This window comes from Grampus griseus (assembly GCF_964374135.1).
Source record: "Grampus griseus genome assembly, chromosome: 12".
NCBI classification, from domain to species: domain Eukaryota; kingdom Metazoa; phylum Chordata; class Mammalia; order Artiodactyla; family Delphinidae; genus Grampus; species Grampus griseus.
In genome coordinates, this window is record NC_139006.1 from 51,427,498 (window position 1) to 51,453,780 (window position 26,283).

The 26,283-nt window shown below is 47.7% G+C and overlaps 1 protein-coding gene across 7 annotated transcripts in view; it reads left to right on the top strand.

Annotated features, from left to right (window-relative positions):
• The window catches only part of FHOD3 (formin homology 2 domain containing 3), a 494,140-nt gene that overhangs the window by 172,661 nt on the left and 295,196 nt on the right, over window positions 1-26,283 (top strand). The window contains exon 2 of one of the 7 annotated variants that reach the window (XM_082667778.1): window positions 6,570-6,674. The exons of the other annotated variants lie outside the window; for them this stretch is intronic. The gene's annotated coding sequence lies outside the window, so the exon portion shown is untranslated. The remainder of the gene's footprint in view (window positions 1-6,569; window positions 6,675-26,283) is intronic. 7 annotated transcript variants of the gene reach the window in all.

Below are 26,283 nucleotides of genomic sequence, written 5' to 3' on the forward strand. Positions count from 1 at the left end.
TGGCAGGTAAGTAGGGGAGGGGGTGGCAGGGTATGTACTTCTCCCGTCCTGTGCTTTCTAAAACCTGTGTGGTTCTATAATTACATATCATTGAGATATTTAAAACTGATGAGACTTGTAACTGGGGTAGTGCTCGATGATCTGTATAGACCCTGGATACGTTCCCTGACTTCGCATGTCTCCTGGTGGGCGCAGTGAGAGAAGCGCCTCTCCCCCGATCTGCGCCGCGCAGCACCCCAAACCTGGATGCAATGCAACAAAGTTAGCCAGATTCCTGCTCTGCTCTGGGATGTCAGGCAGAGTGTTGAAGCTTCTGGACACTGATGTCCTCACTGGCAATAGGGATGGAAAGGCCAAGGTCATGGGGTTGGAAGTGAAGTCCCAGGTGAAGAGCTGTCAGGTGGTAAGCGTTTTGTGAGTGGCGAGTAGCTGGCAGCTTCTCCCCTGGACTGGTGACACCTTCCCATAGAGAGGCCATGGTGTCTGGCATGGCAACCTACTTCCGCTCTCTGAGCGAGGACCGAGGGCTTTCATTCCTGCCTCTGGCGTTCCCTTGTGGCTCAGATACTGCAACATCCCAGAGTCAACAGTGTTAATGCATTTCTGCCATAGAAGGAAGGGCAGAGGATGTGTGCTTTTTTGAGTGGATGGACTTGAAAAGCTACCCCTGTTCCTCTGTCCTGCCCCAGGAGGTAGAGGAACACCAGTCCGTGCCGTGTGGGTGCTGTCAGGAGCTGTGAAAGCCTGGCTGCCTCCTGGGAACCCGCAGTCTCACACCCGAGCCCCAGTGCTTGCTCCCACCTGACCCCAGCTGGCTTGTGTCCGGCTTCACGATGCACCCTCTCGGGGTTTCCTGTGGTTGCACCTTCTCCCCAAAGGCTACAAGGTTGTTATGGATAGAAACCACCCCTTCTACTTCCCTTGGTCACCCTGTGTGCGTGGCGAGCGGTTGTCCTCAGCTGCCCTGCACTGGTAGCTCCCGGTCTCCTCCTGAGCACTGGCCTCGTTCAAACAAAGAGTAGTCCGTGCAGTTAGGATCTGAACGATGGTCTGTTCAACACTTCTCCAAGTAAAGGCTCCTTTCTTCCCGATTGCTGACTTTGAAAAGTTCTTCTTGAGGTTTTGCTGTAGGAAATTAGAATCACCAGGGCAAAGACAGTAAAAGAAAACCTCCTCTTGGGAAAATGCCCCAGTTTAAAGGTCGCTGGTTTTCTGCTACTCTCACAATTGCTTGTCTGTCCATCCAGAGTGTAAGGGATATTTTCTTTGCAGCACCTGGAAAGGTTATTTGTTTTAAGGGCTTAGCTTCCAACGTGCAATTTTTTTTTCTGTCCCAGGGAGTTTTACATAAACTAGATGATACGAATAATGGTTTTCATAGCTTTTGTGGGCAGTAACACAATAGCTGTGAAAGAATCCGAACCAGGTGGAGAAACAATGCTGTTTCCAATCATTTTAGTACCAGGGTTCTCAGGACCTCAGCAAGTGTTATTTGAGAGGATAAAATCGTCAAACTCAGGTAATGATGTGGCTTGGGGCGGGAAAAAAGGAAGTCTCGAATGAAAATGAAGAGAGTGTTAAGTGCAAATCCCATTTCTCTATAGTGCGTATTTTGTTACAGTCTTAAACATATAAATTATGTGGCCTATGTGATTCCCATTAGAGGTGCAACGTATGAACTTTGAAGCCCAAATTAGTGTCTGGTAGTGTTTCTGACTAACCCGCTGAGGTAGGGGGGAGTTACTCTTACATCATCCCTGTTTCATGGATGAGAAAAAACTATTTAACTTGTCCAAGGTCACATATTTAGGAAGTGAACGAACCAGAACGTTTAAAAATAGCTTTATTGAGATATAATTGATACACCATAGAATGCACCCTTTTAAAGTGTACCATTCAACGAGTTTGGGTATATCCACAAAGTTGTACAACGATTACCAGTATCTAATTCCAGAACATTTCCGTCATCCCAGAAGGAAACCTCATTCTGGTTAGCAGTCGGTCCTCATTCTATCTTCCCCTGGTTGGCCCTAGGTGACCACTAATCCGCTTTCTGTCTCTATGCATTTGCCTCTTCTGGGCAATTCATGCAAGAGAATTCCATAGTATTCGGTCTTTCGTGACTGGCCGCGTTCAGTTAGTATGATGTTTTTGAGTTTGATCTGTGTCTCAGTATCTCATTATTTTTTAATGGCTGAATAATATTCCCTTGCATGTATCTACCACATTTCATTGATCCACTGAGCAGTTGGTGGACATTTTGCATTATATCCACCTTTTGGCTATTCTAAACAACACTGCTGTGACCATTGTATAGGCAGAAGGAGCTAGAATTTGAACTTGTCTCTTAACAACCCTGTTATCTGCATGTGACTGTCACTAATACATTGAATCCGCTCCAAAGAAAAGTAGGATTTTACAGCAAGCGGAGTCCTTAGAGATTTGTTTTCAAATCCAACTGAGCTTCCTTCATTTGAAGGCAGGACACCAGCCCAGTGAAATGCAATGAGGTCCTGTAACCTTGGCTACTCAAAGTGTGGTCCTTGGACCAGCAGCACCAGCTTCTTCTGGGAGCTTGTTAGAAATGCAGAATCTCAGATCCCACCCAGAACTGCTAAATCAGAACCTGCGTTTCCACACGATTCCTGAATAGTACGTAAGCTCATTAAAGTTTGAGAAGCACTTCTGAGTCACACGGCAAGGGCTAGAGCCGTGATTTCCTAATCTCTAGTCTAGGGGGATTTTTTTCTCTTCCATATTACATCCAGACATTTTCTGAATGCATTGATGTTCTATAAAATACTTAATAACTTCCTCACTGACTCAAAGTGAGACATGGAGAAACCAATACCCTCTCTGCATTGAGTCAATGGAATAGATAAAACTAATAGGAAGATATTTTAGCATCACTCTTCATCATTTTCAGAGTGTGTTGCTAATCCCTCCTAGGCCAGTGGTGTCTAACCTCCCTCTGCAAAATTTCCATTCCCCTGGAATGTATCAATGGCTGAGAATACCTTGGGAAAGAGAGCTCTTTATTCCAGAACACATATTTTGAGAAGCATCCTCAGATATTAATAACACTTGTGTATTAGTGAGGGTTCTCTAGAGAAACAAAACCAATGGGATACCCGTATAGAAGCTGAGATTTATTATAGGAATTGGCTCATACAATAATGGAGGCCAAGAAGTCCCACTGTCTGCCATCCGCAAACTGAAGAGCCATGAAAGCTGGGGATGTGGTTCATTCTGAGTCTGAAGGTCCAAGGATCAGGAGTGCTGATATCTGAGGGCGGGAGAAGATGGATGTTCCAGCTTAAGCATAGAAAGGGCAGATTTGCTCCATTTCCATTTTGTTCTATCCTGAGGCCTGTGGATTGGCTGATACCACCTGAGTTGGTGAGGGTGATCTTTACTCCTTCTGCCAATTCAAATGCTAATCTCTTCCAGAAACACCCTCACAGACACACCCAGAAATAATGTTTTACCAGTTATCTGGGCATCCCTCGGCCCAAACTGACACATAAAATTGACCATCATAACTTGGAGCCCATTTTGGGAAACAAATCTGATCCCAGTGTTGTAGATCCCACGTCCTACCCGTATGTTATGGTCACGTGGCAGGGACATCCAAGTTCTCTATTTAATATTTGGTTTCTTTACTTCTGACTTTCTTCTTCCATTGACCCTAGCAGTTAAAGATGGAGTTGAGGAAACCACATTTTTTTCTAATATTTATGCAACATAACACAGTTAAAAGACCTTGGAAGGGACTTAGAGATCCCTATAGAGGCCTCTTGATTTTGGGTTGATCTTGTAAAACAAGAATGACTGTACTCCAGGAGATAGACCTGTTTGTCTGTTTCACTGACTCCACCATGTCTGCAGGAACATGGTTTTCCTTTGTTTTGTCTCATAAGTTAGTTCAGTTCCTACAGGAGGGGTGCACCCACGAGGCACGAGAGTGATGGGGGTGTGGACTGAGAGGAAGGGAATTAGGATTGAGACATCGATATTACTTCCACGGGTTTCGGCAAATTCTCTTAAAGAGGATTCTCGTCCTGTCCCATCCATCGTTTGGGCCGTGCCCTTGTAATTAGGATGCTGAGCTTTTAGAGTAGGAGGCAGCCTGCAAACTGAGTGCTGGAGCTGTTTCCCTGCAGCTGGCAGCTGACAGCCGGACACTCCCTGGAAAGCGAGGAGGACTCAGAAGGGCTAAAACCCAAGAAGGCAGGTGCCTGAGGAGAGTGGGTCAGAGAATGGGGTTAGGGATGGAGGAGAGCCCTGGGAATGCCAGGGAAGGACCCTGAGCCGGCTGAGGTCTACCTAGGTTGGCTCAGTGACCTCTGACTCTGACTCGGCCTGAGCCCTCTCCTAGCCCAGAGTAGACCCCTGAGGCCTCTGGCAGGTTGGGGCCCTGGACTTCTGAAAGTGTGGCCAGTTTCCCTTCAAGCTGAGGCCTAAGCTGCTTGGAGCTGCAGGCCGTTCTTGGCTGGTTTGGGGCTCAGCTCTGTCTTCAGGGTCTTTTGAGGAGGTTGAATATCCTGCGGCTCTAAGGAGGTTAGGGTTAGTTCTGGAATGTTCCAGGGGTCAAGGTCTTCTGGGCATTTCACATCCTCTGCATTCTGTGAAATGTCAGGGTCTTATGTGCTGTGGCCACCGATCATGAAAACTGTGTGTGTTGGTAAGGAGGGGACTACAGAGATTTGCTGGAGAAAACTCATTCATCAAAAACCAGGGTTATGCGGGCTTCCCTGGTGGCGCAGTGGTTGAGAGTCCGCCTGCTGATGCAGGGGACACGGGTTCGTGCCCCGGTCTGGGAAGATCCCACATGCTGTGGAGCGGCTGGGCCCGTGAGCCATGGCCGCTGAGCCTGCGCGTCCAGAGCCTGTGCTCCGCAACGGGAGAGGCCACAACAGTGAGAGGCCCGCGTACCGCAAAAAACAAACAAACAAAAAACAGGGTTATGTGAGCATGGAGTTACCATGTGACCCAGCAGTTCTACCCCTAGGTTACAACCAGGAGAATTAAAAACGTATGCCCACACAAAAAGTTATACACAGATGTTCATAACAGCACTATTCACAAGAGCCGAAGGTGGAAACAACTCACACCTCCATCAACTGATGAATGGATAAACAAATGTGGTATATCCATCCATACACAGGAATATTATTCAGCCATAAGAAGTAGGGATATACTGGTACACACTATAACATTGAAAACATTAGGTTAAGTGAAAGAAGCCAAACATTAAAAGGCCACATATTGTATGATTCTGTTGATATGAATTTTCCAGGATAGGTAAGTCCATAAGATAAAAAGTAGATTAGTGGTTGCTTATGGCTGGGGGGGAAGGGCGAGTGGGGAGGGGTTACTAATGGGTATGGGGGTTCTTTTTGGTGTGATGAAAATGTAATTAGAGAGTGGGATGAGTGCCCAACTTTGAAAAATACACTAAAAATCATTTAATTGTACAGTTTAAAAACATGAATTTTATGATATATAAAGTAAAGTATATCTCAATAAAACAAGCCAAAAAACCAAGGTTTATGCCTTGTACCTGGAGAACAGAAAGCCTTGGGACTATTTTGTTATTCACTTATTTAATCTATAAAGGGTTTTTACTTGCAGTGTAGGTCGGAGATTGTGCCTTTCATGGCAGTGTTTCCCTCATGCCACCCTTGGCCCCCAGGTGGTTCATCTTCTCTCTTGGCCCATGTGTGGCTGTGACCCCATTTTTGATGGACTCGGGTGCTCACCTGTCCTTGGAGCCTTTAGCAGCTTGGTGCTGCCCCTGGGCTAAGTCATGTGCAAGGATGGTGCCCGCGGGGCCCTGGCAGCTCGGCCGGCTGGCATTCTCAGCCACCTGTGGTCCATGCAGAGGCCCAGCCATGGGGTGAGGAAGGCTGTGGCTGCTACTCGTCATTGACTGCCGTGAGGGTGTTTTAAATAGTCAACTCAAGATGTAGAAATCTCATAGAGGGGTGAAGGAACACAAAGGGAATTGAGAATTCTAATGGGAAGAACCTGCCGTTGAAATAAAGACTGACAACATGATTTCTGAGAAACTTTCCCTAACATAATTAGGTGCAGTAACTAGTAAAAACACTGCTTAGTTTAAATGTATATATGATGTTAACCTATTAATTTAACAAGTCTGGAAGACTATATACCAAAATCTATAGGGGTGGGATTATAGGAGGCTTTTACTTCATATACAGATACGTAATTATAGTGTTTTTTAATTTTTTATGTATAATAACAGCATTTTCCCCCAGTGGGAATGTATTACTTTTATAATCAGGAAAATAAACACGTTAAAAAATAATTGTGGCCTAGATAACATTATCTAAAACCTATGAGTTAAAAAATGTGATTGTCAGAACTTCCAGTTCACTAGGTATGTTAGGAAAAGCATGATCCGAAGATTGGTCTAGAGAAATTTATTTTTAAAAGCATTTCACTAATATAGTGATTTGTAGTTTACAAAGTTTGTTCTTTCATTCATTCATCTGGTCCATCCATCAACCCATCAGTGTTTTATTGAACCGTGTTACTTGTCACAGTGCTGAGTGCCTGAGGATGCTGAGGTACCCGGGCCATGGTGCCTGACCTCCCAGACTTACATGGGTTTGCTGACTTCGACAGCGCCGTTTCCCCTGGGTCCTGATGTAAGGAGTGTCTGCACAGGCTGCTGAGGACCTGAAAGCCATGCTCACCTCTGCCAGGGGTGGGAAAGGTGATGCCATCAGATGGGCGGAAGGAATCTCCGTCTCTTGTCCACAGATGTCGCTGTTGGTCACAGGGTTCGGGACTGTGGGCGGAGCCTGTTACTCCACACAGGGCAAATGGCAGGCAGCACAGCAAGACTGAGAGAGAGGAGAGCATGGCCGTGTGAATGAGGGGGCGGGGGTCATTCTGTAGCTCCCCTCATGGTAAACTGGGCTTGGTTCCGGGGCGAGCAGAGCCCGTGAAGCTGGAGTCATCCAAGGAGGGATCCTAGGAAGGGATCGCCTTTGTAAGGGCTGGATTGAGGGACCTTGACCCCGTGGGAGGTGAGATTGGCGGGGGCTTTTGCTTTCTCTCCTGGTGCCCCTCACACTTTCTCTGTCCCCAATTCTCTTCTGTTTACATTGAATCCCCCCTTTGCTTGGCCCTGGTTGTCATAATATTGAAATAATCATGTTTTATTACTTGCCATATTTATTTGAATAATTGGAAGGCTCTTATTCTTGATTAAAAATACAGATGTGCTATATGCTTTTTCTTTTTCCCTCTGAAAAATTCCTCATTACAGGAAAGACATCAAGTTTTCCTTTACTATTGTGTTTGTTTTTATGGGTTGATGACCTTTAGGTGAAAAAAGGACTCATAAGGACTTTTGGACCAGAATAAGTGGTCTAGTTATAAAGTGGTGATATCTAAATTCCCTGGGTGTCCAGATCAAGGTTGTATGGCTTTTCTCCTGACTGAGCCTCTGAACTGAGGAGGTAGTGAAGCCTGGATGTTTCATGAACCGCTGACAGCCAGACGGGATACGGTGAAGAACAAGCCATTGATGGGGTGTGAAGGAGTGAGCTGGGAGGCCAGGGTAGGCTCCCCAGAGTGGACCCCTTTCCCACAGCTCTGAGATCTCGGGGTGTGTGGGAAGGGGATGTGGCCTCAGATTCTGGTCCACCTGCCTAGAGTAATGGCAGAGATGCCCAGAAGCAGCAGATTCTTAAGGATGGTACAATAGTGTTTTATTCCTTCCGTGCCCTCTTCTGTAAGCCATCTTCAGATGAAAGCATCACTCTTCGAGATGTTGCTTCGGGCAGGGTCTCTGTCTTTTGCCCCCTGTAGCTAGGAAAGGGCCGCAGAATACTTGGCACTTTTATGTTTAAGTCAGATCTTAAGCCAGTTTGAGTCACTGAATCCCCACGATCAAAGGCAGTCATTTCACATCTTTTAGCCACTTCAAAGCAAGTTGTGGAAAAAATTAGGAATCTGGAAGCAAATTGAATTATACATCAAAGAAAAACAATCTCTTGACCTTTTTTCCTTCCAAAACCAACTGTTCCTAAGTGTAAAGATCCAAACTGGATGCAGACAGTTCAACGTGGGGGGATGGAGGTTCAGTTAAACCAAAGGGCTTGTTGAACACGTTCTTTACCAAGGAATGTTCTTGGAGCTGCCAGAATGTGGACGAAGCACAGGATGAGGGTTTTGTCAGAAAAATACTCGTCGTTAGTTGGGAAAGCAAGAATGGCACACAGCACAACCGCCATGCAGGGTCAAAATTCAGTGGTGAATTGGGTGATACAAAGTGATGTGAGGTGAGACTTCAAAGGGGAGAAAAAGCAGTAGTGGAGCTGTGGATGGGGATGGATTTCACAGCAGGTCTGTAGAGTCTGGTGACAGGAGAAAAATGGGCTCGAGAAGAAGGGGAGGAAGGAGGGTGGAGCGTGGGGTATGCATGAGGGAGGTCAGATCCGTCCTTTCTGTTGAGGTGGAGAAGGAGGGTGGGTGGCGAGGGGGGAGTGGCCCCACGAGGGATGGGTTCCTAAGGCTGGACGGAATGTCAAAGATACACAAAGCCAGACACTGGTTAAAGTGGCGAGGGCAGATTTAATCAGTAATACACTGTTGTAATAGGGAGAAGAGGCCAGCGTGAACTGAACCCAACTTTTTTTTTTTTTTTTTTTGCGGTACGCGGGCCTCTCACTGTTGTGGCCTCTCCCGTTGCGGAGCACAGGCTCCGGACGTGCACGCCCAGCGGCCATGGCTCACGGGCCCAGCCGCTCCGCGGCATGTGGGATCTTCCCGGACCGGGGCACGAACCCGCATCCCCTGCATTGGCAGGCAGACTGTCAACCACTGCACCGCCAGGGAAGCCCTGAACCCAACTTTGATTTGTAGGGAGGTAACTGGGCTGTTTAAGGAGAGTAAGGGGCTAGGGAGTGGCTGAGCCAGGCTCTGTCGAGTGAGGGAGGTGAAACATTACAAAAAGTGAGAAGGGAGGTTGGTCCATGTGAAATCCATCTGGGTTTTCAAACTGGTACTTATTGGGGAATTCCCTGGTGGTCCAGTGGTTAGGACTTGACACTTTCACTGCCGAGGGCCCGGGGTTCAATCCCTGGTCGGGGAACTTAGATCCTGCAAGCTGTGCAGGGTGGCCAAGAAAACAAAACAAAACCAAAAAACAAAAACAAACTGGCGCTTATTCAGCTTAGGGCGCTTATTCTGCCCTCCCACAGAGGCTGGAGACGGAGGGGGGGCCCTATCTTCAGGTGTTGGCTGGAACAAATAGTAAATTCTTTTGGCAGCCTTGAGTTTTCTCAGGTCAGCACTTTAAGTGGGGTATGAGTCATCCTAGGGATGTGGCCTTGAGCTGTTAGAAACTATGTTAGTGTTTGTTCAAGTCTGTATAGGCCAAGGTTAAGGCCTGGCCAGGAAGAGGGCTCAGAGGAGCCTGGCTTAGAGTTCAGTAAGGCGAGAATCTTCGTCAGGAGACATTTGCTTTGAGGCAGGAAATGGAGTTAATGATAGTTTTCAAAGTGGGAATAACTTGGTGAAATGGATTGTAAAGGAGATTAGATTGGCTTTGAATATTAATCACTTTTCACTGAATCTTAGGGCCACAAATGGCCAAAGAGAGCATTTAACTTTATTTACTGAGGAGGTAACTGGGATCTAAGAGATCAAGTGATTTCGATCTTGTGACATGAAAGTAGTCAAAATGTGTGTTTGTTCCCAGTCCTGTGTGTGTGTTGCATACCAGGAATGTACTAGGTACTGAGCTAGGTATTGTGGGAGGTGCAAACGTCTGTCCTAGTCCCTGGGGGCCCCGACATGTTCACAGTCCAGTGGAGAGGCACACACGTGTGGAGAGTCGGCAGCACACTTAGAGACGATGGGCTCACATGGCAGGAAGTGAGGGCACAGACAGGAGAGTCCCTGGACTGTAACGGTCCAGGAAGACAAAGACCCATGGGATGCCGGAGCTGAACAGACTGCAGGGATGCTCTGGTCCAGCAAACTCACTACATGGATCTTGACACATGGGCAGGATTTTGACAAACGAAAGAAGGGCAGAGGCTCTGGAAAGGGAGGAGGGAGACCCCAGGATGATGTAGGAGGATGCAGAATCTGTTCCGGTGGCAGTGAGTGGGCAAGGGTTGTTGAGCAGAAGGTTCTGGAAGGTGAGTAGTAATTGGTCGCCTGTAAGGCTGGTGTGTTAATGAAAGATATAAAGGTTTTTAATGTGACTTTTCTTGGTCCACCTGTCACCTGTAATGTTGGCAAACTACCTTAATCCAGGCCACTGTTACCTCATTTTTCAATGGACGGAGTGTCTTCTTAACAGATTTCCTTCCTTCCTTTGTCCACTCAACAAATATTTATCAAGTCCCTTGGATCCGTCCAAATGGTTTTTCGCAGTGAATGTAGTCAGAACGATCTCTCTGAGACGCATTGGATTGTGTCGCTCTTCTCCACCTAAAGCTGCTCGGTGGCTTTCTGTAACATTTATCTTCTCTTCTTCTTAATATCATCCGTTAGTCCCGGCTGTGATACTCCTGATAACCTCCCACCCTTAACTCTCGCTCCTCCCCCAACCCCTCCACTCCTTCAAACTATTGGTACTTTGCTCCTTTGATCTTCTGGACTAGGACTTGAGCTTTTATTCTGTATGTGTATATATATATATATATATATATATATATTTTTTTTTTTTTTTTTTTTTTTTTTTTTTTTTGCTGTACGCGGGCCTCTCACTGCTGTGGCCTCTCCCGTTGCAGAGCACAGGCTCCGGACGCGCAGGCTCAGCGGCCATGGCTCACGGGCCCAGCCACTCCGCGGCATGTGGGATCTTCCCAGACCGGGGCACGAACCCGTGTCCCCTGCATCGGCAGGCGGACTCTCAACCAATGCGCCACCAGGGAAGCCCTATTCTGTATTTTTTTTTCTTCTCCAGTAGGCATATCAAAGGGAGAATTCTAATTATAGCGTATATTGCATGTATAAAGATCAGGTTTAGTGGACTTTTATCAACTTCAGATAGTCAATGAAGCTCAAATAATGATGGCAGCATCTTTTGTATCTTTCCATGTCCTGTGCACCACCCACCCCCTCCTTGGTGGCCATTCCTATGTATCTTCATTGTGTTCCGTTGTTTGCACATGTTACAGATACAGTGGGTGATCTCTGTTTTACAAAGATGGGAGTGAGCTGTATACATAATATAATCTTCAAGAAAACTAAAGATTATCCCTTAAATAGCAAAATTTTAAAGAAGTTTATCTGATTTTGGTGTAAGTCTAACAGGTACTATACATTTCCTTGTTTATGCCTTTGTTGGTTAAATAAGGAATACTAAACCTACTCACAGTTTGACCCTTTCTTTGTCATTATAATGAACTTCAGGTTCTTTTGGGTCCTTTTTGTCTAGAGAATAGTTTTCCAGATATACTTGTTTCCTCAATATTTGTTAAGTTTGTACCCACTTGTGTTGGTACTGTCATGAAGTTTGTAGTTTCTGAAAATTTCTCACATTTAAGTCTGCTTTCATTTGTCCCGATAACAGCATTTTAAGGAATATTCAGTTGGTCACATCATAAAAGTTCATTTTCGAAATATATAATTTTTGGAATGTATTTGATGAAAATGAATATTCATTTTTCTTAGACATATATTCCTAAGAACTTTTTTTTACTGTGTTGAATGGATATATTAGCTATTTCTTTATTTGTAGAAAGTTTAAATCAGGAGGGAATGCCTGTAATCAAAGGACTGGATGCATAAATATAAAATGCACTACCCCCCACCTTTCCACTCCTGCCTCCCCCTCCGTCCACTGCTGCCCAGTTAGGCAGTGTCCATGCCTCCACTTCCTTCCCCCGACTCTCCCCACAGCTCTTCCCAGCTGTACCTGCAGGGGGTTGGGTCAGAAACAAATTAACCATTCCTAAAACCAGTCATCCAGAAGTAGGCAGAATTAGCTGTTAGAACCATCACATCTAACCAAATTGCTAAAATTTCATAAATAATGAAGAGAAACAAGTATATTCTGCAAGTTGGGTTTAGGCAAGTGGACATTCTGCAAATTGGCCGGCTTCCATGTGGTGGCACCTTGATGGCCCCATGGAAGATGGTTTTCCTCTGAGCCTTGGGCAGTGCCAAGGTCCAGTGGCCAGGTGCCTTTTCTTCCCCCGTGCTGCTCCAGATACCCCTAGCTTCCCAAACCATACCTCACTTTATGTACTGCTTCTCACTTGCTGTGTTCAAACATCAGGTCACCCAGCACATGAGAGCCACGGACAAAATTTGATTTAATTCTGTAGAGAAATATTTGCACACATGCATGGAGATAGATGTTCATTATCCAATGTCCATAAAAGGGTTTCCGTAGTGGAAAACTGGCGGGGAGCTGAAATGTCCACTCAGGACAGTGGATGCAAACTTAAACCCGGTCCTTCTGCTCAAGGAACACACAGCATGAGGCTGTTGCCTATGGCTCCAAAGACATTATCACTGTTGACAAATATTTCAGTAATTCAGAGGCCTTTCCTGCTTATTTATTCTGGAGTTTTTCAGTTTCGCCCTCTAGAGTTTTCAGACTCTAGAAAAGTGGGAGAGTGACATTAATCATTTTGTGACCAGATGTTGTGTACAAATAAATCGTAGCAGGCAAGCAGCATTTGGTCCTTAATTTTTATCTTGGTAGCAACCAGGTTCAGTAGAACAGACCAACTTCAATATGAGTGAATGACTTGCATTTCATATGCGTTAAGTAGACATTAGTAATGATCTCATTTAAGGATCATTGCAGTGAGTGCCGTGAATTGCCCCCATTTACCTAGTCTGCTTTTTTCTCTAAGTTGAGGTCCCAGCAGTCTTCCTCTCCTGTATTGAACCCTTCCTCCCTTGTGGCCCTAGGAGAGCGTTCAGACTTCTCTGGAAACTCAAGTCATTTCTAGCTATAGTTTTCTTGTGGAGTACTGGGCTGAAGGCATTGGTAGTCCTTTTGCTTTTGAAGAGCATAATTCCTTTTTTTTTTTCAAAGCTTTTAAAGTGTTATTCAGCTGGTGTTGGAAATAAACCTTAATTTCCTTCAGCTTTTTTCTTTCACTGAAGGAGAAAAGCAACAGGATTGAAGGAAGAGGGCAGTGGGGGAAAATCATTGTTGCTTTCCGTGTTTGTGCTCTGCATCTCTTTTCTTAGTAAATTGCCTCAGGAATTTCTGCAGTCAGCTCTAATCTGCTCTTGAAAGGCCTTCCTTTGGACCAAGCGCTTCAAGTGAGCCAACACTCTCTCTAGGACTACAGGGTTTGGGAGGAGACAATGAAAAGAAAGGGAGTATTAACATGTGGCCTTCTATTGAGATTGTGAAATTTCCTTAAGTTGTTGTAAAGGAGGCTGGGAAAAAAGCGGAAAACTCCGCTTTTTTTGGGAGGCAGAGTTTACCACCCTCCTCTCTTCCCTCTCTTTTTTCTTTCGCCCCTTCCCACCCAAGTTGGTTGCAACAGAGAGCTTTTTACATGTTTCCGAAAACAGGGGCATTTGCATTCTACTGGTACCATGGACAGATACCAAACATATTTTTGTCTTGGTATTTTGAATTAGCATCTCACCTCAAAATAGACATAAAATGTAAATGATAAAAATTTGACTTTTATCAGGTTATTATTGCTTCCAAAGTCAATTAGACATGGGAGTTTTGAAAATAGGTTGAACACAATTATTACATAAATCACCAAAGACAAAGGTATTTTTATCTGATGGCTGGCGTTTTTAAACGGCGTTCCTTCCCCTCCTATCCACTAAGGAAAAAGTCCTTATGCTACCAAATCAGAGGCAGTGTTTCTGGATCTGCGACTTCTGCCGTTAATTTAGCTGAAAGTGAGAACAAATTAATTCATGTTTCCTTAATTCCAAACAAGGATGTGAAGCAAGCCTGTGACTATTTTATGCCCAGACCTGGGTTGGAGTCTTAAGGAATTAGGCAGAAGGTGGGTGGGTGTGTGTGACACTTAATCTGTCTTAAACATCCTGAAAGTTATTCCTAGCTCTTGGAAATTATGAAAAAGAATGGGGTGGAAAAGGAGTTCAAACACTCTATTCATAGGATAAGAGGAAAAGGAGGGAGGGAGGGAACCGACTTTCATTCACTTCACAGAAATGTACTCTGTACCTGTTATGTGCCAGTTACTGTTTAAGGTCCTGGGCTACCGTAATGCGTAAAGCAGACAAAAATCCCTGCTCCTGTGGACCTTCCATTGCAGGGGGGTGGGGAGAGACAGACGGTAGACAAGGTAAATACATGAATATAGAGTGTGACAGTGATCGAGGCTGTGAGAAGAAAAACAGGCATGTGGTTCTGAAATGTGTGTATCTGAGTGCATGTCGGAGATTTAAAAATAGGGAGCCGGGGGAGATCTCACCCAGAAGGGGATGATTTCATGAGATGGGAGGCATGTGAGGGGGAAGCGGGGTGAGCAGGTAGGAGGCCACCGCACGACCAGGTGAGGGATGAACTGCTTCAGGCCAGAGGTGTAGCAGGTCAGTGGTAAGAAAGGTTGGATGTGGAGTTCCTTGCCAAATGAGATCAGGGGCATAGGAGAGAGAAACAGGAAGCCTGGCTTCAGGGTTCTAGTCGAGCATCTGATGCAGACCCCATGGTCCCTCTGCTGTGACCTCTGAGGCTGTCACCTAAGATTTTCAGTTTGTGCTGTATTCTACTTTGTGTAATTGTTTCCACACTAGGTTATCAACTCCCTAAGAGCCACCCTAGTTCCTTTCTGTCTTTCTTCACACCTCAAAGAGTCCAGTAAATGTTTGTTGACTTGAACTGAATTGACTAGTCCAAGATGAGCACTTTAGAAACACAGAACATTGTCGAATACCTACCAGGCATAGAATGCATGGCTCCTCTGAGGTCAAAATGATAGCCACGGGCCACGATGAGCTCTTCTCTGGGACAACCAGATGCGCTCATGAACTCAGAACACCAGGAGGAGAGGTGGGGCCTCCTTCATATGCGGCCCCTCAGGCTCCTCCTCCAGAGCCACCTGAATGTCCTGCTCTGGGAGGGGGGACCGGAAGAATTTGGGATTTTGCCGGGTGGTGTGTCCTCTGGTTGGAAGGCTAGTCACTGAAAATGACCCAGGGTTTTTAGTGTGTCCCGAACCCAGGATAAGCCAGCAGGGCAGTGCGGTTGCTGCAGGGGCAGGGGTGGTTTTAGGTGGGCACTGCCGGCTGTGACCCAGCTCAGCTCGCCGCCCCACTTGACACAGCCAGTCAGTGTCTCTGAGCCAAGGGGTTGAGGAGAGGCGGCAGTCACATCACACCTGCCCTCTCCTCTTCCTACCCTGTCATTTTTTGTGTGTTTTGCTGTGGTTTATTTATTGAATGTGAGAAGCACGAATGTGTCATAGGAGTCCACTCTCCACTGGCCCTTCTTGTTTCATTCCCAGGTGGAAAAGGTCATAATTCATGCACGTAAAATACCTCCCCAAGTATTTTCACAGGAGCAGGTGCGTTCTATGTTACTCCCATCTTCTGATGAAGGGCTGGCTCAGAGGTTATCCACGGGTGCCTTTCTTAGTCAGTGACATATCTTGAATACCGTACACTTCACCACTGAAGTATTGTATCATCTGTGATGCTGGTTACTGCGCTTTGAGGAGCAGGTCTAGCAGGATTAGACCCCCTGTGGTAGCCACCCTCGGTGTGTACCCCTTCAGATTGTAACTGGTCATCCCTGGTGGTAGGGGTGGGGACTCTCCTAGCAATTCAGGTGTTAACCTGCCCCCCAAGGTCGGTGCTTCTCCCAGTGTGGTCCTGGGCCCTGGGAGTTTGGTCGAAACGCAGAATTTCAGGCCTACCCCAGATGGATTGAATCCATGTCTGCACTTTGCAAGCTCCCCAGGTGATTTCTATGCACATTCAAGCGTGAGAAGATTAAGGGTACCAAGCATCAGCTGGTCTGTTTTAAAATAAATCACCTCACGTCACATGACAACCCCACCTGTGGCTAGTTCTCCATCAGGAAGGCTGCTCTCCTACAGGCAACCGCGGCTCTCATCGCTTCCCTTTTGTTGCTGATTCCTTGAAACTTTTTTCTCTTCACTTGTCTCATTCCTTCAACATATGCCTCAGAAAATGTGCAGCCCGAGTTTCTGATGATTTGCTCTGCAACTGAAGGTAGGCATGGGGCATGGCCCACTCTGTGTCCCTCACATGCCATGTATGGGCCTGGACAGGGAAGGGTTGCTTTTTAAATTCTGACTTGACTCATGGAGATGCTAAAAGTGCTTCCCCGACTTAAGGCTGACTTGGCTTCTATATCGTCTAAATACAGGTATAAACGGGTGGAATGAGGCTAAAATCGTCTTAGGTCCCAATGGGAATATGAAAAAACAGGCCTCATAATGTTCAGACTAGGAGAAAAATGAAACAAATCCCTGCTTCCTTGCAAGGCAAAGCAACAGTTTGGGCGATTGGTTTTGTTCTAATGGCACCTTTATCTGCAGTCAGTGTTTCAGGGAGCCTCTAAGTGTGGTATAATGACGGGTATTCATGTCTCTTTCCTGAGGAAAGAGCTCCAGCCCATCAGGGGGTGTGGTGAAGTCTGGGGCCCTGCTGTCCGACCACAAAGATTACTGAGGACATTTTCCATGCCTGTGGCTCTGGTCTGTGTGGAGTCGGGGCAGAGCCCAAGGGAGACCGCAGAGAGGGCACCGAAGAAAGCCAGCCCTGCCTGCTTCCCATTCCTGGTTCTGTCGCCACCCACCCTCCCAGCCTTGCACCTGGCATTGCCACCCGGATAACGGTTCAGACAGAGGGTGTGGCTGAGCCCCGTACCCCGTTATCCCATTTTTTACTCCTGGAAATACTGGCTGCCCTTGGGAAGGGAAGGGGGCCGCCATCTGCGTCTAGGGGCGAGTGTGTGTGGATCCTGGACATTAGGGCCGGGTGGGTGGTAGATTGCCAGGACCCACAGAGACTGCCACCTCTTGCAAAGGTACTTTAAGCCCCCCTTCCCTTTCCCACTCCCACGCCCTGACTATTGTCATGTACAGTCAGAAGTTGACTCACTTTCCCTGCCTGAAATAATCCAACCCGTGTTAGGCCTGCCCTGAGTCACGGGGACTTGACGACTGCATTGTGGTGTTGGGAGGGCATGCCCTCGTGCTTGCCTTTCCCTTCAGTGGCCTGTGGTTGTGACTCTTTCCTTTAAAGGCCGCCTTGGCTCAGAGCCCAGTGTGAATGGGTGGTGGAGTCACTGAGGGTGAGCGCCCGACCGTAGTCTCCTCTCCGCTGCTCCTTGAAGATCCAGGGCTCCCCAGTGCCCTCCCTTTGAATGGTACCAGGTGAATCAGGTGGGCCCCTGCTTGGAGCTGTTCCCCCGGAGGCCGAGGCCCTGGAGGGGCAAGGAGGTCAGGGTCAGTGTCAGCCTGATCCAGGAAGCGGGCCTTACAGGCTGAGGAGCTGTGGGTTGGGGGGGAGAGCGCAGCTGGAGCACTTTCACGGGCTGACTCACGGCACCACCGTGGCAGGTCACCGTGCACACTGAGTGAGCCTGGGACAGCATGAGCCTGGTACATACATAGTGACATAGTGTTGGTTGAGTGAATACCAGAAAACCCTTGCTCAGCCAGCCTGCCGCGAACGTGATGGTGATTGGTTCAGGACTCAGCCTGTGTCTAACTCGGAGAGACGGAACGGTGCTGCCCATTCATGGCTCCTCCCCTTGGCATCACAGGACTGCAAAGCTTCCCCAGTAACACCAGGCTCTGTCACTTCCTGGGGTCTCTCACACCTGGCCCCTCAGCCTGGAAAGCTGTGCCTGCCTTTACCCACCTGAATAACTGACTGATTCTCCCAGAGTTTACCTGGACTGAACGTATCTACCCGCGGGTCTCTCTCTCCCGTTAGACTCCAGGTTCCTCACGGGAGCACTGTGTAGTGTTCATCTTTGAGGCTAGGACGCAGTGCCCTCCCCCCACCCGCCGAAGTGACTTCCTGTGAGTGGCTCAGAGTCACCAGCCCCCCTCTCTCTATGGGTCACTGTACAGGTCCTTTATTCCGTGGGAGAAGTTACACCTAGGCCGCTAGCTGATTTAATCAGAAAATGCCTACTGATTAAGTATCAGGTCTAGAAATACCGATTCCGCTGAGCCGCCCAACCCTAGTTGTTCTGGCCCTCTTCTCTGTGATGGAGTCTGCCGGCAGCTGCATCCACGTTGTTTCCTAACTAGGTTCTCCAGTACGTTGGACGCGCCTAGGCGTTACCACCAAGGGGACGAGCAGTCACGCTTGGCTCGTTTCGGGTTTTCACTACGACTACTTGCTGCAGATGTCAGGCACCCTCGGCTCAGCCGTCCTGGGCACAGGACCTTGGCACGGCCTAGAAATAAACCCAGACGGAGTGTCAGGAGGTCAGGGAGGATTGGGAGGCAGCTTGTCCTTTTGCTGTGTAGAAACATTCAGTTCAGACGTGCGTTTGCTCCATGACATGACCAAGACTTAAGGTTTGCTGCACTTAATTGTAAAAATGCAACACGACATTCTTTGACTGTGGTCCCCCCTCCCCCTTGGTCAGTGAATAAACTCTATTCAAAACAGTTGTTTTAAAAACCCTTTCCTCTGCTGCAGTTCGGTTTGCGTTCTGTGATGCTCGCCGTAGATTAATGGCTGTTTCCATCTTGAAGAATCTTTAAAGGAAGAGCCTGGCCCCATGGGGTGGGTCAGGTGAACTACTGAGTTTTGCCATCTCTGTTTGGTGACATGATTGATGCCAGACTGTTCCCTTTTGACCCCAGCTAATGATCCTTATCTTCTCTCCAAGGATTAGACATTCACTTCTTTTTTTCAGAGTGTTTAGGGCAGGGATGGTGAACATTTTTCCTGTCAAAAGCCATCGACCCCAGGAAGGAAGAGACCATCTCTTTGCAGGAGTGACGGTGCCTTGGAGAGGCACCCCTGGGGCCCAGCCTGGGTCGTCTGAGCTCAGGCGACCTTCTCAGCACAGTAAGAAGGACCTGACAGATGACAGGAGGTGCCTTGGCAGCCCAGAGTGAAAGGACTGACTAAGTCACTCTGTGGAGGGTCTTGGGTATGTTTTAGAAATATCATTGAAGCCTTTGGGGCTGGCGAGAGAAGGAAAAGTAGTCTTTACTGAGCGCTGAATTGTGCCAGGTGCTTTGCCAACGTTATTGTGTTCTTTATTACATTGCTTTAGCATGTTGGAATGTGTGTTTTTAAATCCTGTTTTACTGATAAGAAAACCAAGGCACAGAGAGGAATGTCTTCCGAAATGCAAACATCGATTTAGTAGTCTGGATGGCAGTAGAGTGGTGTGGGAGCCATGTGCAAACCAGCGCAGTGCACGGTGCAGCCTGGAGAGGGCCTCGCCAGCCGGGAGTGCAGGAGAGGGCAGGGGAAGTGGGCACTGTGCCCCCGACGGTGGGCACGAGAGGAGGATGGGGGACACTGCTGGTAGGTTCTGTGAGCTGAGCCTGGGAATAACAGGGTGCTTCACTGAGACCAAGACTGGGACAGTCCTGGCTGCAGTCGGTGCCTGGGTAAGAGGCTGAGTAGACTGGATGTGTGTCCTCTGGGGCTGCTTGGGGTTGTGGTATGTGGTTTTGGGCCACTGTGCTGGGATGGTTCTCTTCTCCTAAATTTTTTCCCCCTGAGAGTAAAGCCAAGTTGGGCCTCATACCCGATAGAGAGGAATGGTCTCCTGTGGACACCGCCAAGGACTCTGGATGCTTCCAGAAGCACAGAGAGAAAATGGGCTTGTTTGATCGGGAAACCTCTCTTCCCTTTGTGCCCTGCCAGTGGGGGGTGAGAAGTGCCGAGCTGAAGTCAGTGACTGCCGCTGTGCTGTGGCCATTTCGGGGGCAAAACACCCCACATTCAAGCAAAACCACTTGGCAGTGCAGTTTCTCTGTGGTTGTTGGAGCTAGGAAGAGAAATATATTGTCATTTTGGGAAAAAACACAAACAAAACACATCCATCTAAACGTTTCAACTTAATTCTAAAATAAAGGGAATGATAAAAGCCTATAAATAAAGTAACTGTTTTGAGGTTCTCCAGGTTCCTAATTTGAGAAGAGAGCAAAGGAAGAAGGAAATGTCGAAGGAGAGAAGGAGAGGGGAAAGGCAGGAGGGCAGGGGCCAAGCCATGGCGGGAGAGAGAGACAGGCGTGTAGATGGAGGGAGGGGAGGAGCTCTGAAGTGAAAGGTCTCCATCACCTGTTTTTCACACCAGGGTGTTTCTGCTGCTTTCAGATGCTAATGATCGGATTACCCTGGGTGAGCAGCCTTTTCAGCGGGTGGTGTCAATGTGCAGGCCCCCTGGGCCCCTGCACAGGGCCCTGTGGCTGGGCAAGTGATCGAAGAGCTGGATGGTCTCTGAGGACCCTTCTCTAGCTACCATTCTTTGATCCTGGGGAAAAATGAAGGCGTGTTTTAAACAGAATTCCAATTCATTAAGTGACCTGCACTAGCTGACCCCGGCCTTTTTGCCTCTGAGAAGAGACACTTTTGTTAAAGCAGAGATGGGAGCAGACGGAAGTACCCTTGCGCCCTTCGCTGGGGCCCAAAGCTAGCTGGTGCCCTAAGTTCAGAGGGAAAAATCATTGCCTACTCTTGCCAAAAACTCAGCCTCTGTGCACCGGTGCCGAATCAAATCTTGGAGACAGAGTTTTGGATGAAGTAGAAAAGAATAGCTTTATTGCTTTGCCAGGCAAAGGGGGACACAGCGGGCTTGTGCCCCTGAAAAACTGTGTCCGCGACCCAGAAGGATTTGGTGAGGAGTTTTATAGCAATGGTTCAAGGCTGGGGTTGCTGATAAGGTTAGGGTGTGTGCCTGCACTCCTTTAATCTGGCCTGAGGCGGTCTCCTCCTAAAGAGCTTCTCTGGTTCCTTTAATCTGGCCTCAGGTGGTCTTCTCTGGAATGAAGAATGCTAACACTTCCATTTGTTGGGGGGTTCTAGTTCTGTGAAGAGCTCAAAGATATTGTTATGTGTATCCCTTGAGGCGGAACCAGGACCCTGCCCCAAGGCTGCACTATTGTTTCTTGACTGTGCCTCCCTTGTCTCTGCATCCCCTCCCTTCTCTGATTAGCAACTCTTCGAATCTGCCCTTTGGAACTCAGGGAACATCCTGGAGGCTGGAGTCTATTCCCTACAAACAAGAAATGGGGGACAGAAAGGCTTCCATGCCCAGGAGTCCCATAGGGTCCCACGCAGTTTCACTACGATGGGATTCAGAACCAGAGGTCCATGGCTCTGCCTGGGCTGCCTTCCTCAGTGAAGATGAGAAGGGTGGTTCCCAAGGTCACAGGCAGAAAGAACAGGGAGCTGGGTGGGGCTCGGCAGGGTGGTGATGACAGGCCAGCAACCATGCACGTAATTGCATAATTTCAAGTCTGGTGCAGCTTTTTGGTCCACGGCTCCTTGGACGCTGCTCGCCACTTGCAGGGGGGCCTCTCGTGTTCCTCTCTAAGCACAGCGCCTGTGTCCCCGCTGTCTGCTGTTGACACGTCATCTCCGCTGACTGCAAGCTTCATGAAGCCGGGGCGTGCCTTGTGCGTCTCTCTTATTCCCCTGCCTGGCACGGCCCTTGGAGCACAATAAGTGGCCAGTGATTGTTTGAAGGAAGGGGAAAGCCTGTTGAGAGCTACAAAGAAGCATCCTGGGATGTCTAGGGTCCTAAAAGTTCTCTGTGCCCTGCCCTTCAGAAGTCAGGGAAGGCTACAAACCTGGGCTAAAAATGTATGCACAGATGTGCCTGAATCTCCTCTGTGGACCCTCTTTTAGGGACCCAAGGTCAACAGATCCCTGGCCTTAAGCAGTACAACACGTACATCTGTCCATTAGCCATGTATTCTGAGCCCCGGCCCCTTGCCAGCTGCTGCCAGGGCCCGGAGGGAAACTGGCATGGCTGCGAGTTAGTTCTGGAGCGGGGAGATCCACGTAAGTGTGAGTGGAAAGACCAGTAATGCTTTGTGGCAGAATATGTCGAGTTTCAGGCCTGTGGCCACACGTGCACAGAGTGGTTGGGGAAAGCAGTGCCCTTCATAACCTCCAAGCTTGTGGCCTTTCACTTCCTGTAGGCTCGCCTTCGGTTACGATTTCTTTTAATAGACACTATTTTTGGGTGGAGCAGTTATAGTTTTACAGAAAAAATTGAGCAAGAAGTACAGAGAGTTCCCATATGCCCCTCCAGCCTCCCCCAATTTCCCCCATTATCAATATCTTACATGAATGTGGTACATTGTTATAACGGATGAATAATATTGCTGCATTTAAAAATTTTTTAAATTTTGTGTTGGAGTATAGTTGATTAACAATGTTGTATGTTAGTTTCAGCAACACAACAGCAATTGATGCATTTTTATTAACTAAAGTTTGTAGTTTACATTAAGGTTCATCCTTTGTGTTGTACATTCTATAGGTATGGACAAAAATATGTAATGACATGTAGCCACCATTATTGTGTCACGTAGAATAGTTTCACTGCCCTAAACCTCCCCCATGCTCTACCTATTCATTCTTTTCTCTTTCCCTCTGAGTCCCTGGCAACCACTGATCTTTTTACTGTTGCCATGGTTTTGCCTTTCCAGACTGTCATATTGCAGGAATCATATAGTACGCAGCCTTTTCAGATCGGCTTCATTCACTTAGTAACATGCATTTAAGGATCTGCCACGTCTTTTTGTGGCTTGATAGCTCATTTCTTTTTATCAGTGAAGAGTATTCCATTGCCTGATGTACCACATTTTGTTAGCCGGTCACCAACTGAAGGACCCTAAGGTTGCTTCCAAGTTTTGGCAATTATGATTGTGAATATGCTTTTCACGTCTTCTTAGGCCCTGTGGCCACAGGGTCATGGCAGAGTGGGGCTGTGTCTTTGGGGGCTGGGCTCATTCACAGAAAGCAAGACTCTAGCATGTTCTTAGGTTGGGCGAACCTATAAAGCCATAACCAGGCCAGATGTTGGGGGTATTAGGAACGTGGATGGTGAGTGTTCCTCCTAGGTTCTTTTTCCAACCCCCAGAGTCAACTTGGTCATTTCATTAATCAATCATTTATTGAGATATTAGATCCTGGGGGTATAGAGGTAAGTTATTCATGGGCCCTGACATCAAGGTGCTCACAGTTTAGTGAGGGGGTAGAATTGCAAAAGAATCATTACATGTTGGGAATATTTAAACAAACACTGATTGTGAAAAATTAAGGACAATGGCCGATTTGTAGGGTTAAAAACCACCACCATCATCAGAACTCATTCCAGCCCGCATGACAAGTGTGACAATATGGGTGAATGCCAGGATTCACAGAGAAGTCTCCAGGAGGAGGTGACCTGGCACACAGGGAGGGGAGAGATGGAGGAAGCAGGGAAGCCCTTTTCCCTGTCGGAGCATGAAGGCCGGAGAGTGAGGCTCCTCCTGACCCCAGATCGTCTCTGAAAGAGTCAAGGATGGCATTCGGCTGTCTCGGGGTCCATTTCAAGGCAGGGGCACTGCTTGCTGACAGTGAATGCCCAAGCTCCTCCAGTGTCCCATCTCTCAGGGAGTGTCCCCCCAAACCCCACCGCCGCCAGCCCAGTGGGCCAAGCCTGAAATCTGGGAGTCTTCCACCTGCTTGATCCCGCAGTCAGCTGTATCCCTAAAGCTCTCTCAAGTCGACCCCTCCTCTCCATCCCCGCTGTTCTCTATCCTGACCTATCGACCTATCGCATCTTGCTGGCATGATTCCAGAGGCCTCTTAACTGGTTTCCTGCTCCTAACTCCCTTCAGTTTATCTGCCTTCACTCACCGGACTGGCAGTGAAGTTTGTACAACCCTGTCTCCTTGGGTTCCTTCCTGCCTGAGAGACATGGAGCTGAAACTCCAGGGCACAGCAGCTCGGGCCCCGCCCGCGTGAACCCTCCGGGTATCGTCAGCCTGATGCTCTCCCTGCGCGACCTGCCCGTGTCCTGGCCCCACTGAAGTGTGGTCCACTCTGAACGCACTTCGCAGCCGTGCGGGCTGCACAACTACTCTTCTCTTCCTCACATTCGCCTTCCGCACAGCACTTCTCACACTGGTGGATTTTCACTCAAGCCCCCGAAGTCTGTTCCATGTCACCACGTCTGAAGCTCCGTCTCCAGCCCCAGCTTCACAGGGATTTCCGCTCCTTCCTCTGCGGCCCCTCAGTGTCATCATGTCCTTCTCACGTGACAGTGGCATCATCTGGGGACATGTCTGTCCTCCCCAGCTGGCCATCAACTCTTTATGCCTGAGGGTGTCTTCATTTCCGTCTGTCACCTGAGGGCTTGGCATGTTCCCTGCTTAGTAGATAATCAGGAAAGGATTGTTAGAAGGATGATGTTACACATATGTAGAGGGCGATTGCACTGTAAGGGAATTTGGAATTAAAGGAGGTCGTCTTAAGCAGTGTTGCCTCATCGGGTCTTGGGACCTTCTCATCATTCACATTTAGCCTCTCCACCCTCAGGCTGAGGAGGCTGCCCCTCGGGTAACTGGGGCATCATGCATCCTGATTCACCATCATCACCAGTGGCACTTGTCACGGTCGGTCCCCCAGAACAGAAGCCGTTGCTTTTATGTGAGTGTTTTCTTCGGAATTTACGTGGTGACAGGAGTGTCATGGTTAGGATGTGAGCAAATGTCAGTGGCCCAATTGTTTATTTTTACTGTACAAACAGAACATAAGGCCATTTCCATTTCTGCTAGGCATTTTCCATTACTCTCCTCCACTTCTGAGAGCCTGTAGTCCCAGGGCTGGGGCCAGCGATGATGTCGCTTCTCTGGCCTTGGTTCCTCCTCCTGTGAAATGACGATGTTGGATTAGATCAAGGATTCTTACCTCTTGGTCCATAGAATCTCCTGAAGGCCCATAGGGAGCTTCTGGGTACCCATACTCTCTGAAACTATTAACATTTTGTGTGTCTGAACATCTTTTTGTGACTTGTGTATGATTTTCAAAGAGTGTGACTCCAATCACTGGAAAAAATGGCTTCCAAAATCTGACCCAGCAGTTTTTTTCACTGAAAAATAGTTTCTACTGTGCCACTTTTTTTTTTTTCTTTAAAATATCAACTTGTTATACTGAGTAACAGTTTCAGGTTGAAATGCGTTATACTTCCCAGTCATCAGTGTATCGTGTGGCACATTAGAATTCATGGGAAGAATTTCCAGAGTTGAATTCTTCTGACTCACTCAGTGTTGACAGTAACTTGGGCTGTGGGCTCCTGGCTGGGGAGAGAAGCATAAGCCAAGCTTGGCCACCCACCTTCAGGTTGTCTTTTGTCACATTTTACCAGTTCTAAGTGGGGAGTCTGAAGAGCAAATGTCACAGCTACATCCAGGCAAAGCAGGAGCTCATTTCTCATTGCTGCATCTGAAAAACCATGCTGGTTGCATCCTCTGTAGCTGGGGCGAACAGATTTTTAAATGTAGGCATGGCATTTAGCTGATGAATAAATCTCTACGTGTGATGTCTTTTGTAGTAGCCCAAGGGTAGGAGGAAAGTTATTGTGTCCTCGTGCAGAAGAGGGATCCCTGTGTCTTGGTCCCAGTTCCCCATGGAGTGCTTGGTTACTGAGTTTGCCTCTTGGTGAGAAAAGGGTGTGCTGTAATTATTAAAGTCAGTGACTTTTATGGACCTGAAAGCATGATATTCTAGATGCATCTTTCACTAGCCCACTTCCCCAGACACACCCACAGATGCCTTTGGTTCTTCCCCTCCACATTCTTCCACAGATGGAAGTTGGTTCTGTTTTTTTCACTGGTGCCTTCTCATGTTCTGGTCTTTCCCCTCACACTGAGGTTTTCTTCATTGTGCTCTTGGTTGAGCAGGAAGCGTGGGACCTCTGTGGTTGTGCTTTTCAGCACTGAGATTTTCGAGCCATGCAGGTTTCCTTCCCAAAGACAGAGCAGGAATGGTCTCTGATGGCCTTTATTTAATTTGCCCTCAACCCCTTGTTATTATAAGCTAGTTTAGCATGTAATACACTAATTACATCTCTTAAAGGAAACATATTTCATTTTAAATGGCAAGAACTGTGGAGAGAAAAGATGGGAGGACTTATAGAGAATTAAACAATGTCCTGATTACACCTCCTTTCCCACCACCTGTAGGCTCCCAACTGCCCTTTACTCAAAGGCGAATGCCTGCACGCCAGGCAGATTCAGCCTGGAAAGGTGGGGAGAATGAATGTGCACATTCATTTACTGGCCAAGCACGCTCTGTCTGCTTGACCTAAAAATAATGAATGTTTAA